Raw genomic sequence first — 20,873 nt, 5'->3', positions numbered from 1 at the left:
AGTCGGTAACTGGCCTTCATGGAATTCTCCATAGAGAATATTTCAAGCACCTTATCGATATATTTAGCCTGAGAAAGTGCCAAGAGCTTGTTCTTCCTATCCTTTAGGATTTGGATTCCTAGAACATAGCTTGCCTTGTATAAATCTTTCTTTTGGAACTTTATGGCTAACCACTTCTACATGTTTGACAATGTCTCTACATTGTTTCCAATGAGGAGAATGTCATCCACGTAAAGAACTAGGAAAACCACTACTTTTACTTTGATATATTTGTACACACATGCTTCACCGACATTCTGTTTCGAAGCCATATGTTTTAATTGTTTCATCAAAGGTGATATTCCAAGATCTAGATGCTTGCTTTAATCCAAAAATGAATTTCAGCAACTTACATACCTTTTGATCTTCCCCATTCTTGATGAACCCTTCTGGTTTTACCATATAGATACTTTCATCAAGATAGCCATTCAGAAAAGTTTCCTTGACGTCCATTTTCCATATCTCATAGTCATAGGTGGCAGCTATGGATAAGATGATGTGAATGGATTTAAACATGACCACAAGAGAAAATCTTTCTTCATAATGAACACCTTCTCTCTAAGTGTATCATTTGACTACTATCCTTGCTTTGAAAGTTTCCACTTTCCCATCTACACCTCTTTTCGTCTTGTATATCCATTTCCACCCAATGGGCCTGACATCTTCAGGTGGATCTATAAGTTCCCAGATAGAATTGGAATACATAGATTCAATTTCTTGGTTCATTGCTTCTTTAAAGGTTCATGGATCATCCTTGTCTGTATCAAAAACAAGGATATGTGCCTCATGTTCGTAGCAAAATGGTTGTCTCACAATCATCCCACTACGACGTTGAACCGAGGTTTCTTTTCCAGGAATATTGGTTTCCTTGGTTTTTGCGTAACCCATAAAAATGCACTTTGCAGGCCTTGAATCAAGTTTTCCTAATTTAGGTCTAAGAACATGAGAAGGAAATCCCGAATGTGGAAATGGTGCATACTAGGTTTGTTTCCTTTCCATAGTTCCAGTGGCATTTTTCTTATGGTCTTAGATAGGCCAACATTCAAAATGTAAGTCGTCGTTTGAAGTGTATATCCCATAATTAGAGAGGAAGTGGAGAGTAGTTTAACATATACCTGACCATGTCCAACAAGGGCCTGTTTCTTCTTGCAGAATCATCATTTTGTTGTGGCACTTCTGGTGCTGTGAGTTGGGATAAAATACCATGCTCCAGCAAGAAATCTTTGAATTCTAAAACAAAATATTCTCCACCTCGATCAGATTAAAGTGTATTAAGAGTCTTACCTAATTGCTTCTCAGCCTCTGCTTTGAATTCTTGAAACTTACCAAAGGTTTAAGATTTCCTAAAAACTAAATATGTATGACCATATCTTGAGTAATCGTCAATAAAAGTAACAAAGTACTCATACTCACCTCTTGCTTGTATATTGATTGGACCACAAACATTGATGTGTACAAGCTCCAAAGGTTCTTTAGCCTATTCCCTTTTGCTAAGAAATGACGTTTTGTCATTTTGCCTTCTAGACAATATTCAAAAACCAGTAGAGCTCCAACTCTTAATTCTCTCAAAGGTCCATCTTTTGTTCACTGGTTTATCCTGTCTAGACCTACATGACCACGTCTAAGATGCCAAAGATATGTGTCATCCTCCTTTGAAACTTTTTTCTTTTGTTTCCTTGTGGTTTTGCTGGTTTAAATAAATCTGAGTTATTAAGCGTTTGTTCAATTTTCATGAAATCGTTTTTAAAGTCCAAATATTCAATTGCATGTCCAAAGAAAAATTAAGAATAATAAAATTATAAACAAAATATTCTAAAGTTAATACATGCAATAAAATTCAAAATACTAAAGGAAACAAACTAAGACATTGTTCAAACAACAATAAAGTTTTCTTTTAATAATAACTAAATAATTTTAAAATAAAAAGACTTTCTTCAATGCTTTCTTGTACTAGACACTTTCTCTCTCTTTGACTTCATGAACATCATCAGTAGCCTTCTTTGAATCGTAAGATCCAATTATCTACATAGAAGAATAAACATTGTTAGTTGATCCTGAGTGTAAAATTAAAAAAAACATATCTTTTTTTACTTAGTTATAAGAGTGAATAAATCATATTTACCTTTCTTTTTCTTCATAATTTCAGCGATTACTTCATGTTTTTCCGATAGGATTTCATTCTCATAAAACCACTTATCATATTTGTGTCCATATGTAGCATGGATTGTCTCCCATATATTATATGCAAATTTAAGGTTTCGTAGAGTATTTTTTGTCTCTATATTTACAAAGTGAAGCAAATAATACCTTGTCATATGATTTATCCTCAACCACTTGGCATACTCAAACTGATCATTCACTAAAGCTTCTATTGGTGGTTCTTGAATTGGTGGTATTTTAACAACTTCCATCAAGTTCTCTCTTAGCAATAATATATCGATGTCATGTCTCCAAAATACTATATTTTCATCATTAAGTTCAATCACTATATTGCAGTCATTTTCAAACATTTTAACTTAAAGAAATAAAATACAATAATATTACTATTTGAAAAAAAATATTTCAATTATTCGGAAAGTAAATATGATGCATGAATGCAACAATTAAAACACATAAATAAACATTTACTTTTCCACGATAAAACTACCCAACAAATAAATTGCTGCTTTAGGGTCGGTCAAGTTAAATTCAGATAGCTTATAAGACATTCTTATCTTTATTATTTAAAACTCAAAATAACTCTTTATTTTCTCTTTTAAAAATAAAGTATTGATGGTATAGTCAAGATGTAATTATCCACTGCAAAAGCTTAATTACATCTTTGTGAGAGTAACCCATTATTTCAGAATTCATGACTTAACTTAGAGAGTACCACCTTAGGGTCGATCAAGCCTAAAATACATCACTCCTTCCTATCTTCGTAAGAAGTCAACCTTGGTATTAATATGTCTAGAAACCTTCCTTAGGGGGATGGAAACAAAGCTGCCTCGAGACCCTATTCATATCTCACGGTGTTGTACTAATAATGGAGACCATAGGTCACATTGAGATGTTCACCTTCAGCCACTTACTATTTTTAAAATAGTGTGTTTTATCAAACTAATCAATTAGTTCCAAATTAATTACTAGTTTAATAATAACCTATGTATGTAATTAATTACAAAATACATTTAATTATAAAAGAGTATTTTTCTACAATTAATGTGATCTAGATAATTTCCCATTACATTCATCTAACTTTACTAAAACATTTTTTAAATAAAGTTGGTTAACTTAAAGGCCTATAAAAACTATTTCATTTATTACGTTTGAGTTACCAAGTTTTAACTAATTTAATACTTAGTAGTTTACATGCAATGAATTTTTCCAAAACAATTAGGACAATCCTAAATAATCATGTTTCTACAATATGCATGATTAATGAAAAACTGTGTGGGGATTCATGAATGACATGTAATTGACTAATGCATGATCATGTTATCAATCAAACATTAATTAAAATTTATTTCAATAAATACAATAAATAAACAATAAATGATGAACCAAGTGCTATTGGGTATTTATAAAATTACAACCTTTGAAAAAATAGAAATGAAATTTCAAAAAATAGCTTATGGCTTGTTTTCAAGACTCCAAGAATGTTTCTCCTCTCTTTTAGGCTTTCTTGTAAATCTTTAGGAATTTGTTAGGCCCACCTAATTAATTAGAAACTAACTTTCCAATTAATTTATTTAATTAAAACTAACTTTTAATTAAATAACTATTTATGTCATCTTTTTAATTTAGTTGAATTTAAATAATTAAAGAATCAAATTTAAATAATTATTTAAACTTAAGATAAAATCTTAACCAACTAAAATATATTTTATTTTTCTAATAAAAATAAAATAAGATAATTAAAATTTTAAATTCAAACAATTTAAAATTAATTAAATAAAAGATTAATAACACAAAAATAGGATCTAGATTTGGGCACCAAGATTGGTGCCCTAGACCACTAGGGTTGGCGGCACCATGGGAGCCAAGGGCTCAGGTTGGTGGTTGCGCAGGTGGCTCGGGCTGTCTGCAAGCACGCAAGGGGCCACTCTGCAGGGAGCCATGAGGCTGGGCTACATGCATGCAGGGCGCGGGTGTGCATGCGCGCGCGATCCTGGGTTCTCGTGGTTGTGCGCTTGGCACAGGCAGGGGTCTGATGCGTAGGTGGCCGTGTGCCTAGGTGCATGCATCTAACGCTCAGGTCCTTCTCTTTTCTCTTCCCTTTGTGGACAGATTTTTAAAATTTGAATTTCACGAAATAAACTTACAAAAATCCTATGCCCTTTATGGCTTACACAAGATCTAGAAAATTGAAATTCCTAACCCAATAGCAAAATATAATTAATGATTCATCATTCAACAATACATTCAAAAAACATATCCATCTATTCACTATACATATCAACATAGATACACAAATGAGCAAATCAGAGATACGCAGCGGGGAATGTGCCTTTTTTAGTAATTATTAATACCAGCCAACATCATACGTATATATATATATATATATATATTAAATCACATACAATTAGATTAGATATTACCTCTTGTAGCCTATCAAGTGTCCTCGAATCTTTTTGTATAAAATCAACGATCTTTCTATCCAATTTCTGAAGACTCACACCTTGATTTTCCAGACCAATCCTCAAACACAGAAGGACGTGTGTGAGCACATAGGATTCAGAAGGTTGATTTATGACTATCTAGATGTACTCAATGCATGAGATCTAGAGATGTTTGATAGAGAGAAGGGGAATTGAATAGATTTTAAGGTTTAGGAAAAACTATCACTTTTGTTTATGAGAGAGAGTCTCTGTCTAACAATAATTTCTTTTTAGGTTTATAAAGATAATTAACTCATTTAATTCATATTTATTTTTATTAAAATAAAACTGATAAGTTATAACCTATTTAATTATTTAATTTAAATCATTTTTAAAAATAATTAAATATATATAATGAAATAAATAAATTATTTGAAATTCAAAATTCAAATCCTATGGATAGGAAATATCCCTGTGTGGCACCACTCACTGTGCAGTACAATGAGTGGTGCGAGACACATTAGGGTTTTCCTTAATTTTCTCATTTGTTTATTTAATAAATATTTAAGACAATATATTTTGTCCCAAAATAAATATCAATTAATTAAAAATTAACTTTATCTTAAAATATCATATTTAAATAAATAAATAAATATCTTATTCTAAATAAGATAATTATTAATCTCTATCTATATATTAATCCAAACAAGATTAATATTTATTTTAACCTATATTTTTTCAAAATAAAAACTATATAGTTAAATAATTTATTAATTCATAATTAATCAATTGCCCATAACTATCACATAATTATTTCATTGCCTTGAAAAATTAATTCCTTTGCAATTAAGTCATTCTCTCTACAAATCTTTCTTTTGACATCCTTACCCCTAATAGTGTAGGACAGAGGTGATCTGGGGACCATGGATCTATAATACGAAGCTCCAATAAACCAGATTATTGATCAAACTCTTTAATCCAATAATCTTATTTATTAATTTCATGATTACTCCACTATAAATATGGAATTGCACTCTAAGTATTTATCGAATTATATTTACAGAGTTTTCTCGTGTAGTCCATTGATATAATCAATAAATGTAGTCATATCCTCTATTTATTGGTTCGTTAATTAGAGCAGGTCAAAACTACCGTTTTACCCTTCTAATTACCTCTTGATCGTTAAGTACCATTAATTCACTAGCGAATAATTAATCTATAATCAAATTATAGATTTGAGCTCAATAACTATTCAGCTCCAGAATTAACCCTTAAAGGAACCAATATTCGATCCGTTAGGAAAATATGGATTCCATTATTGTAATTCATGTTCCCAGCCATTCATGATATTGAATCTCCAAAACAAGAGCCATTAGCCTCATTATACTAAGAAACCTTAACGAGTGAATCAAAAGATCAAATAAACACAAACATGAGTTCATGAATACTCAGGATTTATATTGATCTACAAATGATCATCTATTATGATAAAAATCAAATATTTATTTCAAACGGTAGTTTATAAAGATAATTAATTCTTATTGATCCAATCATATGTAATCTCTATTATACTCAACACATTTACAAAGATGTCTATCCACATCAGTAATCTTAATCTAGATCACTTGCTTCACGTATGCTTAGTAAATCGCACTAGTATCCATTCTTTAAAGATTCCTTACTTTAATATGTTACTGACTATTTTATTCATTATATATGATCTTAATTCTCTCGTACTAATACAAGATCATATTCTCATGAATGAATAATGAATTTTCTTGATATTATCATATAATGAATTCAAACAATAAAGAAAATATTCAAATATATAATGAAATTGTTATTATTATTTAATTCAACAAAATGTCTTTACATACTTTTAGGGAATTAATCCTAATACGGAGACGGGGGGGGGGGGGGGGGGGGGGGGCAGGAGGAGTACTACACCCTAATGAAGTACACGATCCTAGGGAAAGGTTACAAGGCTCCGAGCAGCAATGAGAACCACGCTTGGGACTACAAGGATCACTTTTTCTGGGCGAGTGGTTTCCCGACGAAGACCAATCCCACCTTACTCCTAGACTTCACTAGAGTTGGTAAGCGCTTTTTTCCTTGCATAGTTTCATGTAATAGTGTCCCACTCATAATTGATCCTCCATCTTAAAATGTCTCATTTCAGATCCCTATCGTCGTACACCTTTTGTTGACTCCTTCGACGAAAGGTTTAAGGCGATGAACACTATTCGTGAGAAGGAGTTGGATTGAACCTTCCTCATTACTGATGCCCACCTTCGGCGGTTGGGGCTACTGCGAGAGGGACAGAGTATAAGCCCAATGGTCCTCACCAGATTCTGGGACTCGAAGCAATCACGCCACGAGGCGATGGTCCACACAAACTATATGGCAGTTAAGGCATAATCTATACACACGCAACACCTATGTGAGGATCATGCGGAGAGCGTCCTCGCCATCAAGACCATTGCAAAGGCAAAGGAGGACGAAGAGCTTGAGGCAGGGATTGGGTCCTCTTCCATGCCCAAAGGTAAATCCCAAGTTGTTCTCCATTATGCTAAGCACGTGGGGGAGGGTACTAGTCCCGACCATTCTTTATTTTTGCCATCACTCCATGAGTGTGGGAAAATCTCAGAATGTCGTTGGTCCGAGGAGGAGTACCAAGACTATTAGGACCTCATCGACATATTCCTCTGCATCCGAGGAGGAAGAGACACCCCCAAGGTTTCGTGCATATTGGCGAGATGTAGACTATGTATGCCACTTAGTTTTGTCAGTACGAGACCAATCTAACGCAGAAGATGGGTTGGCTCATCCATAAATTCTCCCATTCTGTTCTCCACTCCAAGGAGCCTAATTGCGGTGGGGCTCCCGAGGAGATTTATACTTGGTCTCACATGTGTTTTTACTTATTTTTGTTGTTTTCCTTCCCTTCCGATGGTCTAATCAGTTTGTTTCCTTTGTACAGAAAGCACGGGCTTGTCTGAATTGGTCAGGTCGAATTGTCAAAGGGTGTCAGAATGATCTCCTAGCGGCATCAACCATGGCGTCAAGGAAAATACTATATCAAGCTCCTAGGTATGTGATAGTGGATGGGACATTGTACCGGCGTGGTCATTCATTGCCTCTCCTACGGTGTGTTCTGCCCGAGGTGGCTTAACCCATTTTGCAGGAAGTGCATGAAGGCTTACGTGGAGATCATGCTAGGGGGCAAAACCTAGCATTGAAAATATTGAGGCAGGGTATTTTTGGCCCACTTTATCAAAAAACTCCATCTCGTATGTTCATAAATGTGACAAATGCCAGAGTTTTGCCATAGTTGCCCTTGCTGCTCCAGTCGAGCTAAGGATGATCTCATCCCCATGGCCATTTGCGGTCTGGGGAATCAACCTAATAGGATCCTTACCTATGGGCAAGGGAGGAGTTCGTTACGGGGTGGTGGCAATCGACTATTTCACGAAGTGGGTAGAGGCCGAGCCTTTAGCAACCATCACTTCAAAGAGAGTCCTGGACTTTATGGTGAAGAATATTGTATGTCGGTTTGGGCTTCCGAAAAATATCGTGTCAGACAATGGGACACAATTCGACAGTGATCTCTTCAATAACTTCTGTGAAAAATACGACGTTATTAAGAGTTTCTCCTCGGTAGCGTATCCACAGGCCAATGGACAGGTCGAGGCTATGAATAAAACCCTAAATGAGAGCCTTAAGAAGAGGTTAGACGAGGCCAAAGGAATATGGCCCAAACAGCTCCCGCAAGTACTTTGGGCATACCGAACTTCTCACAGAACCTCCACGGGACACACTCCATTCTCCTTAACTTTTGGAAGCGAGTTCGTCCTTCCAGTCGAAGCCATGGTAACCACTCATAGGCCAAGGACATTTAGCAAGGAATGGAATGATGAATTACTTACCGCATCTCTCGACCTAGCTGATGAGAAACGAGAGGATTCGCAGTTATAGCATGCCCATTATCAACAGAAAATCACTCGTTACTTTAATTCTAAAGTCAAGACGCGTAGGTTCGGATTGGGCGACCTGGTACTCCGAATGGTCTTTCTGGCGAATAAGGATCCCAAGGACGGTGTTTTGGGCCCGACCTGGGAGGGACCGTATCAGATCGTGGAAATCCTACGTGAAGGAACTTTCAAGATATATCGGCTGAATGGGGAGATAGTCCCACAGACCTAGAACGCCATGCATTTAAAAAAGTATTATCAGTAGTACCATCATCCATGTAAGGCTTAAGTATAAAAGCCATTTAATTAAATAACATATGGGTTTATTAAGTGATTTTTCTTGTTAAGGTGGTTTTAAATAATTTTTCTTGTTAAGGTTGTAGTAGCTCGTGTATTGATGTTTGTAAAAGCAACCAAGAAAGTCTCTACATTCTGGTTACTTGGGGGGCATATAACCTGAGGTGGATCAGAATGAAACCCTAGATACAACCAGGTCCAAACCTTAGAAGCTTGGAAAATTGATTATTTGACGGCTTTTTAAGAGCTCAAGATGTCAATAAACCTAGCATGAACTAAGTTTAAATTACTTGAAACCCTGGATACAACTAGGTCCGAAACTTAGAAGCTTGGAAAATTGAATATTCTATGGCTTTTAAAGATCTCGAGATATCAATAAACCTAGTTTAAACTCGGTTTTGATCATTTAAAACCCTGGATACAACTAGGTACAAAACTTGGAAAGTTGGGAAAATTGTTTAAAATTGAGGGCTTTTTAAAGCTCGAGTTATCAATACCTAACACGAACTAAGTTTAAAATATTTAAAATCCCAGATATAACCGAGTCCAAGGCTTGATTCTTAACATGTATGATATAAATCAAGACATAAAGTTTGGATATAACCGAGCTTAAAACATCTATCCCGATCTAAAAATCAAGTCCTAAAATCTCGAATGTACAAGTCTAAGGAGTCATAAACATGAGAGATAAATAGATAAAAAGTTAGATATATAAATTGAAAATAAAATTGTCCCAAGGAGAAAAACCTCAAACTGAGCCCAAAGGTAATTATTTACAAACAAATATAAAAAACAAAAACAAAAGGAAAAAAGATTGTCACTAATCTCCTCCCCGTTTCTGACGGTTCTTGCAAAATCCGAGCCTTGAATTTTTCAAGGTACGGATCCCAAAGCGCGAGAGCCATGAAAGAAAAGTTCCCATCCTGGTTAAAGGCCCAGCAATGGTACAGCATATCCTCCATGGATGACAAGGAGGCCGCCTTCTCTTCTTTGACTGCGGCCTCGGCCTCGAGCAGTATAGCTTTGGCTCCATCAACCTCAGCCTGGAGTTGTGCAGTTTGAGCCTGGAGGGCAGCCAAGGAAATCTTTGCAGCTTGCTCGCCTTCTTGAGGAGCTGTCAGGCCAGTCTTGGCAGTGTTTACTTCGGCCTGGAGCTCATCATTTCTAGCCCTAGTTCGGGCTATACTATGATATTGAGCTAGGGCAGACTGCAAAATAACAAGGCAAGTCAGATATATCCTTATACGCGATAAAAAGAAAGATATCACCAAGGAAGGATAACTTACTGTAAGGTTCATCCCCAGCGCTGACTCTAGGACGTTCTCCGGGCTCCGCTCCTCATTAGTCCTCAAGTCTCTCGAGCTGGCCTTATAGGGGTGCCCCACCATGTGGCTCGCTGTCTTGTAAAGGATCCTCCAAAAGGCTTCAAGGATCTTCTCTAGATCCTGGGGATCTACTGGTATTCGGACGGTCACAACTGGGGCAGGGGGAGTTGGAAGATCAACTTGTATTACTTGATCCCGGGGAGGCGCGAACCGAGGTGGAGGAGGAGGAGGAGGAATCCTCCTCTCAGTAACGAAAGATACCGGAGCTGTCGAGCTTGTGCCTTTCCCCTTAGCAAGGGATTTTGAGGAATTTCCCGCTGCCGGAGGGGACTTCTTCGTAAATCTGGGCCTCTTCACGACGGGGCCCAAGCCAGTTTTCCCGGCCTGGAAGGCAGTACGGTGGTCAGGAGCATCGGTTTGTTCCATCTCTTCGCCTGAAAAGAATAAAAGGGTGTTAGTTCACGACTAAAGTTGTCAAAAACACAAAGAAAATAAATAAAGGTCCTACCCTCCGGGCTGGGGGAGGAGTCTATAATCACGACCTCCGGCCTTGGAACTACTCAAGGAGAACGAGAGTCTATGACTAGTATTTCTTGGATCCTAGGAGGTTCACGCTCCGGTTCTACCTTAGGGCTGGATTAATCTACGTACTGCCTAAATCCAATGGCACAGGCACCCTGGAGCAGAGAAGGCCAGGTCCTACGGTTGGTCTCTTACTCCTCAAAGATGGAGAACCTAAAATTTAAGGTATTATCGACAATAATGGTGCCCTTAGGGTAACTACTGTCATGACGCACCACCAAGTGGTCTACACACTGGAGCGGGGTGATATTACGGTCTGGGTTGTGAGGATGATGGTGGACGAGCTGATTTTGGTTAAATCTAGCTAACCTAAAATCGGCAACAACCCTATCTAGTTCCCTATAAGGATATGGGTTACCTTGGCCGCAGGGGCCGTCTGCTGCCCCTGATGCAACTCGTTCTAAATTGGGTTCCCAAACAGCCTCAGGAACGCACCTCTTTCGCACAAGAGGCACCTCGTCCTCTTCTTCTTCCTCGCCTTCGATGGCCGGCAAGGCCTCTTCTTGAGAGGATGGGAGCTCGTGGATTACCGGGAGGGTAGCCTGGGTCCTTAAGGCCAACGTCTGGCCTTTGCCAATCAACTGGCACGCCAGCATCGTGACGTCATTCATGATCTGGCGGTAGTCCATCTCACTGAGGGCAACCCAGACAATTTCTCGTACTGACGCCCGAGGGTCACGGACTTCGACGTCCTCGCAAATATGCCTGCACGAGAAATCAACTCAGTTAATACATGTACAAGGGAAATATCTTGGAAAGAATAAAATTTCACGAGCTGAGGTCAGAGAATAAAGAACTTACGACGACGGTTGAAGTATCTGTGTTCATAGTTTCGGAACCTGTTCGACATAAAGAACAAGTCTTTATAGTCGTTAGGGTGGCTTGGGAGCTCGATGACGAGAGCAGAATTGGGGCATCTGGTGAGATAGTAGAACCCGTCACCTCGTCCTCTCTGTTCCGGGCTGGCATTGAGGCAGAAGAAATATAATATATCTGTCGGGGTGGGGACCTCCCACTCATGCTTCAAAAACAAGTATTTCAACCCCGCCAAAAGCCTATAAGAATTTGGGGGGAGTTGAAATGGAGCCAACTTCGCGAGATTCAAAAAGTCCGTGAAGTATTGGTCCAAGGGGAGAAAGGCTCCTACCTTCAAGTGTTCGTCACTCCAGTCCGCGAAATCATCCTGGAGAGGGGAGCAGCTCTATTCCCCTTCAAAGGCAGGTCGGGCAATGAGAACTCCAGTCTCGACCTCGATGTTGTGGCTTAGCATGGTCTTGTTTACCCTCCCTTGGGTCGTAATCTTAGATATGATTCTTTCCGCCTCGAAGTAGGCGTTGGGATCAACCACTACCTCCTTTTCCACAACCAGACTGAAGTGGGGAATGGGAGACTCAAGGGTGACCTCCTTCTAATTTTTCTTTTGCTGAGAGGACAAGTTCGTTGCGTTCTTCTTGGGAGCCATCAGATTGCCTAACGAACAAAACGACCTAATTAGTAGGCGACCTAAGAGGATTTAAAGGTTACGGTGCGGAAGTACAGGGGGGATGGTATACTTTTGATGTACGAGCTGAGTTAGCCTCATCCCCATCGCGTGATGTCACGCGCTACCCTAAGTTACGCGCCTCGGTTTCCTAACAAACCCCTGATATTTAGGGATCCATGTGTCAGAATGTCAGGCCACTACTTTCCTTGGGAGGCGGTTTAGTGCAAAACCACCAAAGAAGTGAGACCCCTAAGCAACCTGGTTTGAACCCTAAAAAAAATTCATCTTCTATATCCCAAATGGGTATTTTCTAAATTCTCCATGGATTACCCAACTTTACCTATAAATTACCTAGTTTTATTAATGTCGTAGTTCTGAAGATATTTTAGGACCTACTCATTAAATCTAAGTTGAAGCCTATTCGCTAAAAACATTTGGGAAATAGCCTAATATTAACTATGGTGAAGTGTGGATGAGCATGGTAAAAAAAAAAGACCAGTAAAAGGAAAATTTCTTCAAAACGAAAAGACAAGGTACTTACAGTATGTTCTTCGATAGAAAGAAGTAGACTTTGCAGGGGAAAGTTCCTGGAAGACTTCTGAGTAACTGGGTGTGTTGACCTCGTTTTTGGCCAACGACGTGTAGACATCAAAAACGATAAAAACCTTCAAGAGAAATAAACGACACAGACGATTTTTATAGTGGTTCAGCCCCAATGTGTTGGTAATAGCCTAATCCACTTAGAGTTGTGATTATAGATCTGCACTCAAGATCAGATGAACCTGAGTCAACTGAGTTTCTTCAATGCAGATTACAAGAATACAAGAATTCTCTCAAATACAAGTACTCTCTCTCAAGGAAATTAGAATTCAAAAAAGTCCCAAAAGTCCCCTTTATGATGCCATAAGCCTTGTATTTATAGGCTCAGGATCGTACAGATGGTATCCCCCCATAATCGAGATATTTTGTTATTCTCATTATATTTAATTTACAATAATATTCAAAATATAACATTATACTATATTCGTGGGATAAACTGAGAGATTCCCGCACAAGTCAAGATCGATTCTTGTTGAAGCCGTTTCTGGGATCTCTTGCGTAGTCCTGCTCTGTCTAGTCGATCCATATCACATTCAGGTTGGTCGGCCAAACTTTCGTTGGGCAGACATGCACTTGGCTGGTCGGATATGGTCATGACTGGTCGGACATGGTCATGACTGGTCGGCCAAGGTCATGCCTGGGCAGACAAACATGTGACTGGTCGGACATGGTCATGCCTGGGCAGACAAACATGTGACTGGCCAGTCAAAATTCTTCACTGGTCTACCGGGTCACTCCTAAGCTAGATCACCCAACCATTCCTTGCCATTTGTCATTTCTATTGCCACGTCATCGAACTCCAATTTTTTGGGATAACAGGGTGCAACGAACGATTTTTGGGTTTTTCTAAGAAAGAAGAAGGATTCGGAAATACATAAGAGAGAAAATATTGAAAAAATTCAAATGAAAGGTGGTGAAACATAAAAATTGCCTACCCTATTTATACGTAAACTACGTAAATTAATTTGGGTCGTCCGATTTGGTTAGTACAAGATCCAAAGGCCATGGTTAAATAGACAAAACGATGGCAAAAAGGTGACAAGACAATTATTGCAGTCCTCGAAACCCGAACAGACGCCAATTGTAGTACACCACGTGTCCAGTACTCGAGTAGTAGGCAAGCATAGTTTTGTGTAACAAAAGACTAAAAGCCCCTATCGTGTAGGTCATAAAATATGACGTCATACACGAGTAGGAGCTTGGGGCAAATGTTGTACCCTAATTTTAGCTCGAGTCATTCACTCAGTTCGGGTACAGCTGGCAAATAAATATACGGAGAAATATCTAAGGAGATGATATATGTTTTGTTATCTACGTAAGCAACTCCACTTTCACATGGGCATGTGTGGTGTTAGGCGTCCAGGGTTTAACCCGAGCTACAGACATGAAGGTTGTGAAGCACGAGCTCGTAATATTCAAACAGTTGTCAAAGTACAAGCTCGAAGAAATATCACCCAGCTCATGGTATCTCTAATATATTGCGTACCCGCGGATCCCCAAAGACTCAGGTATTTTTATACAATTATTTATGACCACCATGTCATATTTAATGTCTCAGATATTAGGAGAACATTTACTTTATGATCAAATCATATCCTGGTATAAATGGGAATAGTTTATATTAAATGTAATAAATATGTAAATCTGTGATTGACTCACGCAGTTACCCAAACATGTCCATGGAATTTCTCTATAAATACTGAGAATATTGGACAGGAAACGGGATGATTATTCTGTAATACTGAAACTCTGCCAAAATAGAAAGAGAAACAACAATAATATAGACTCGTGGACTAGGTGGATTTTAACCACTGAACCACGTAAAATATTTGGGTTCTTGTGAGTTCATTTCATCTTTCGTTACAGTTTATTACTAAGCACTAATCAACCTTATTATTTCTTAAATACCATATTGGTGAAAAACTGCGTCAACACATTATATATTATGTCATATATATGCATATTTGTTACACTATATATTTATCATTTTTCAATATATAATATATAAAAATATATCTACAAAATTAAATATATATATATAAATATAAATAATATGTATGTTAAATATTAATATAAATTTTATAAACACAAAAAATATATAATTATTGGGCAAGATTAAATTAAATCTATTACCATATAAGAAAAAAAATTAAAATTTGAACAAATTACAATTCAAAGTGAATGAAAGATACTTTATTTATATCCTAAAAGTATAACACCGATAATGGTTTAAAATCATGTGGGACTATAGAGATTTTTTTACATTATTAATTAATTATTTTGTTAAATAAAATTAGAAAAAACACAAATTATGAGAAAATAGATAAATCATACATTATTGACTCTAGGAAGCCACATTATCTCCATATAACTATCTGTTATATAAATATAGACACACTATATATTTGTCATTTTTTCAATATATAATATACAAAAAATATATCTACAAAATTAAATATATAAATATAAATAATATGTATGTTAAATATTAATATAAAAATAAACTAAAAAAATATAACTATTAGGCAAGATTAAGTTAAATAAATTACCATATACGAGAAATATATTAATATTTGAATAAATTACAATTCAAAGTAAATGAATGATACTTTATTTATACCCTAAAAGTATAACACACACGGTTTACAAACGATGTGGGACTATAAAAATATTTTACATTGTTAATTAATTATTTTATTAAATAAAATTAGAAAAAACATAAATTGTATGAAAATATATAAATGATACATTATTTCATCTCTATATAACTCTCACATATATACATATATAGAAGACTTCTCAATGGTTACTACCCATAGATGAGTACTGATAATTATGATGGTGTGGCAACATAGTGACTTGGTATAGCAAGTCACCAATAGGTAAATATTTTTTTTCTACATTAATTTTGAATTTAGTTATTTTTTTTGCCATAATTAATGTTGTTTCCAACCAATAAGAGACACTAGTTATATTTAGAAATTGACATGCATTTGAAAAATGAAAAAAAAATTATAATATTATATTTTCATAATAAATACACGTTTTCATCAGGTAACCCTTCCAAAAATTTGAAAAAATTAAAATTTATTTTTAGAAATATTAATTAACAACTATAAATATGGATCATTGATCTTAATCCAATGGTTAATATTAAAATAATCATCTATGGGTAATAACTATTAAGAGTGCACCATTCTCAATGGTTACTAACTATAGATATAGATATATATATATACATATATGGGTGCACTCTTAATGGTTACTACCCATAGATGGTTACTTTAATATTAACCATTGGATTAAGATCAATGGTTCATATTTATAGTTGTTAATTAATATTTCTACAAATAAATTTTGATTTTTTTCAAATTTTTGGATGGCTTACCTGATGAAAAATGTGTATTTATTATGAAAATATAATATTGTAAACTTTTTCATTTTTCAAATGTATGTCAATTTCTAAATATAACTACAGTTTCTCATTGGTTGAGAACATCATTAATTATGGCAAAAAAAAAAAAAACTAAATTCGAAATTAATATAGAAAAAAATATTTACATGTTGTTGACTTGCTATACCAAGTCACTATGTTGCCACATCATCATAATTGTTAGTACCCATCTATGGGTAGTAACCATTGAGAAGTCTTCCATACATGTATGGGAGACTTCTCAATGGTTACTACCCATAGATGGGTACTAACAATTATGATGATGTGGCAACATAGTGACTTGGTATAGCAAGTCACCAACAGGTAAAAAAAATATTCTACATTAATTTCGAATTTAGTTATTATTTTTTTTGTCATAATTAATGTTGTTTCCAACCAATGAGAGACACTAGCTATATTTAGAAATTGACATGCATTTGAAAAATAAAAATTTTACAATATTATATTTTCATAATAGATACACGTTTTTCATTAGGTAACACTTCCAAAAATTTGAAAAAATCAAAATTTATTTTTAGAAATATTAATTAACAACTATAAATATGGATCATTGATTTTAATCCAATGGTTAATATTAAAGTAACCATCCATGGGTAATAACCATTAAAAATGTACCCATATATATATATAGACATATAGATTAGTTATTATGCTCCTTCCCTTTTATTCCCCTTTTATTCGTTTTGGCTATACGTATTCTTAATATACTTCTATATATGTATACTTACAAGGCTAGGATTCGATCAACATTAATTTATACATACAAATTAAAATACTTATATAATATATATATATATATATTAATATTCACACATAATTTAAGCAATAATAATTCTGTTCGTCAGCCACTTGCAATGTTTGAAAATTAGACAACATGTTCAAAGAAAAGTAGCTATAAATATTTCATTAAAAAATTAAATTGTTTATATATGTATATATCTACCAAGAACCAACAAATAAACGACTTTTTTTTAAAAAAAAAATAGAAGCTTTATTACGAAACCAAATCAGCTAATATGACAACCAGCAGAAATACACTCCTCACTAAGAATACAATCAGCACAGAAATAAGGGGCTCTAGCAAAAAAATAAGCCACTCAATTTGCAGATCGCTTAACAAAAGAAAGAGTAATATTCTCTAAACTCGATAGAAGATGACGGCAATCAGAAAGCACTAGGCCTAACGTGGAGACCATATGCACATTGCTCCTAATAGCATGAACAACAACTAAGTAATCAGATTCCACAATAACGCTGTCCCAGCCTTTCTGCTTAATCCAACTAAGAGTTTCTTTGACACTTAAAGTATAATGCCCTACTAATTGGGGTCTGTTACCACGTGTGTTTAAAATTAGTGCTGGACTCGCTAAACGAGTCATTTGGACTAAAATATGTAATTAAGCCACTAAGGGTTCATGTATTAAAAGTCTTGGTCAATGAATAAACATTTCCATTAAAATAAAACTTTAGTCTTACATGGGATCCCAAAATACAAGTATAAAAATTTGTTTACAACTCAAGGATTACAAAATAAGCCGACCTAAGCGGCAAAACAGGGTCCAACCTGTAACGCCCTAAACTCCAAGGACCGTTACGGTGAGCATTTTGAACAGTGCTAAACTCGTTAACTGAGTCATTTGGCCATAATCGTGTAACTAAGTATGATTAGTGGTTTAGGATTAAATTTTTTGGATAAGATATAACGTTTCACTAAAACGTTTATTGTATACATTGGGATCCCAAAAATATAATTTAAAGGTTCATTACAAGAAAGTATTTACAACCAGCCGATCTAAGCGGCAAAACAGGGTTTAACCCTAGTTCCTCTTTCAACCCTCGGTCGTGGCAGACGAGCAGCTTTCCAACTCAATGATGCTCCAGCTTTCTTTTGCCTTTACCTACACCACATAGCATCTGTGAGCCGAAGCTCAGCAAGAAAACTCAATATGCTCATGAACAGTAATATCATGTCTCAAAATCATAATTGGCATGCCTAGCAATTTATAGCCTATTCAAGCATGCAAATGAGTTCAGGCAATGCTGGAGAATCTAAGATAAGAAATCCTGCCTTCTTGATTGGATGACTATCAAGTCAATCCTAATCAGATGAGTGATTTCACACTGGTGGTTCCGTTAACCATAATGAGTAACTAACAAGCAAGTCACCACGGGGCTCAGCACCCACCGCCATGTGAATGATGATTCTTATGATCATACAGAGCTTATAGCCCGGAATAGATGAGTGAATATCACTTTGAGGTTCTGTTAAACCATAATGAATGACTGACAAGAAAGTCACTACAGGCTCAGCACCCATGTGACGAAACAATCACCTGGGCTTTCTGGAAATGGCTTTAATCAGATGAGTGACTGACGAACAAGTCACTACGGGGCTCGGCACCCACAGTCATGTGACGAAACCATCACCTGGGCTCAGCACCCATAGCCATGTGGCTAAATAGTCACTGGGGCTCTCTAGCCCTGGCTCCAATCAAATGAGTGACTGCTGGGTAAGTCACTCGGGCTCAACACCCATAGCCATGTGACTAAACAGTCACTGGGGCTCTCTGGCCCTGGCTCTAAGTGACTAGCCTTAGGCTAGACAAGCGTTTTTAGTTTTCATCGAACTTGAGGTCGGTCCGGCATTAATGCTCATTTGAGTCATTCAATGCAGATGTCAATTAGATTTAATCTTTATCGGCCTGCATTAAACACGCTAAGACCGTCCTTGACTTATTAGTCAATACCAGGTGACCAGTGCTTAGTACTACTGTCGAACTTGACAAGTGAGTCATAGCTTCACAGTTAATACTGACACCATTGCCAATTCTGACTAGTTAGTCAGTGCCACGCACAAGTAAGCAATGCTACCAAGCATATATCATATGTCAAATATCCAAATGTAGGGCATTCAGCATGCTTACTTAACAATTGCTAGCATAATTATGATCATGCACAAACACAGAGACTCAAGCTCTGATCAATCTCATATTCAACATTCATGGCATGCCCTAATCACATGCTTCTCGTGCATCACATGCATCACATACTGGGTGCATTTTTCTTACCTCTGGTTCGAGCAAGAAATACTTTAAAAATGACCCTTGAGAACGATCGATCATTTGATTCTTTAACAGTCACCTAGTCATAACCAAATACAACCTCCAATTAATGAAATCAACAATAATAGGGACTTGACCTAAACCTCACTCCCGGGACCCCAAATTGTACCCAAACGGTGAGTAGATTCGATCCCGAGCCTTAAGGATTGAAACCCCGAACCAAAAACCCTTAAAAACACCCAAAACGAGAATCTCATGGAACAGGGAGCACCCCAGCGCTACCTCACTAGCACTCCAGCGCTCAAGTCAGACTCACAACTTCACAGAGTAGCGCTGTAGCGCCCCCTTGTGGGCGCTATAGCGCTACACCCAGCCAGAAATGGCCCTGAAAATTTCCCCTTCGACTCCTCCATTTCCAACCTGAACCAAAATATTCCCAACTTCATTTTAATTCCCAAATGAACCCAAAAACCATCTACACATGTCCTAGGCATCACAACCCAAGTAACCTTTTCCAAAACATCCATCAAATTCTCAACTTTCCAACTAAAAAACCAAACTGAAACTCCGATGAAAACAGAGCAAGAACAAGAGATTCTATGGATAAAAACTCACCTCAATCTCAGCTTAGCATCCTCTTCAATGGGAGAGCATAACCCGAAATCCTCACAACTTGGTTCCTTGGCTTGGTTCCTCAAAAAGAGCTCCAAAATTCAAAGAGAAATGGAGAGGAAATGGTGCACGGGAGAAGGAAGAGGAGGTGCTCTATTTTTGGTTCACTTCCACATCCTTCTAATGGCTAATTATAAGCTTAGGGTGAAAAGACCTAAATGCCCTCAAGTCTAAATAAAGGCCTTAACAACCACCAAGGGCAAAACCGTCATTTCCCGCCTATTTCGTTAATTATAATTAACACCATCCAATTCTCGTTATTCTCGATATTCTCAAATACCAATAATTCATATCCCATTACCCTTTAATTCCCGATAATGTTCTAATCACCAAATCACCCCGAGCCCCGAAACTAATCCCGTTATGACCAGACCGAAAACTTGCATTCCATTATCGTCTCATGCCGAATGGCTCAAAAAAATCCACATATAATGTGGTATTATTTATAATTCACCCACATGCATGAAAATACACAATCATGCCCTCAACGAGCCAAATTACCAAAATGCCCTTATAATGAAAAATGGACCCATATGAATGCATTTATCATCATATCATAATATAATTCACTTAAACATGCATATAACCTTTTAATGGCATAATAAATCAATTATGGCCCTCTCGGCCTCCTAATCAAGGTCCTAAACCTTATTAGGAAATTTGGGGCATTACACAACCCTAGTTCCTCTGCAATACCTCGGCTGTGGCGGTCGAGAAGACTGCATATGTACACGTCGCCTCTGATGCTCTCCAACTCATGGCTGGCCAAGCTTCTCCTTACCCTTACCAGCACCACAAAGCACATGTG

The sequence above is a fragment of the Humulus lupulus genome, chromosome 1, assembly GCF_963169125.1.
Source record: "Humulus lupulus chromosome 1, drHumLupu1.1, whole genome shotgun sequence".
NCBI lineage: Eukaryota > Viridiplantae > Streptophyta > Magnoliopsida > Rosales > Cannabaceae > Humulus > Humulus lupulus.
Note: the sequence above shows the minus strand (reverse complement) of the source record.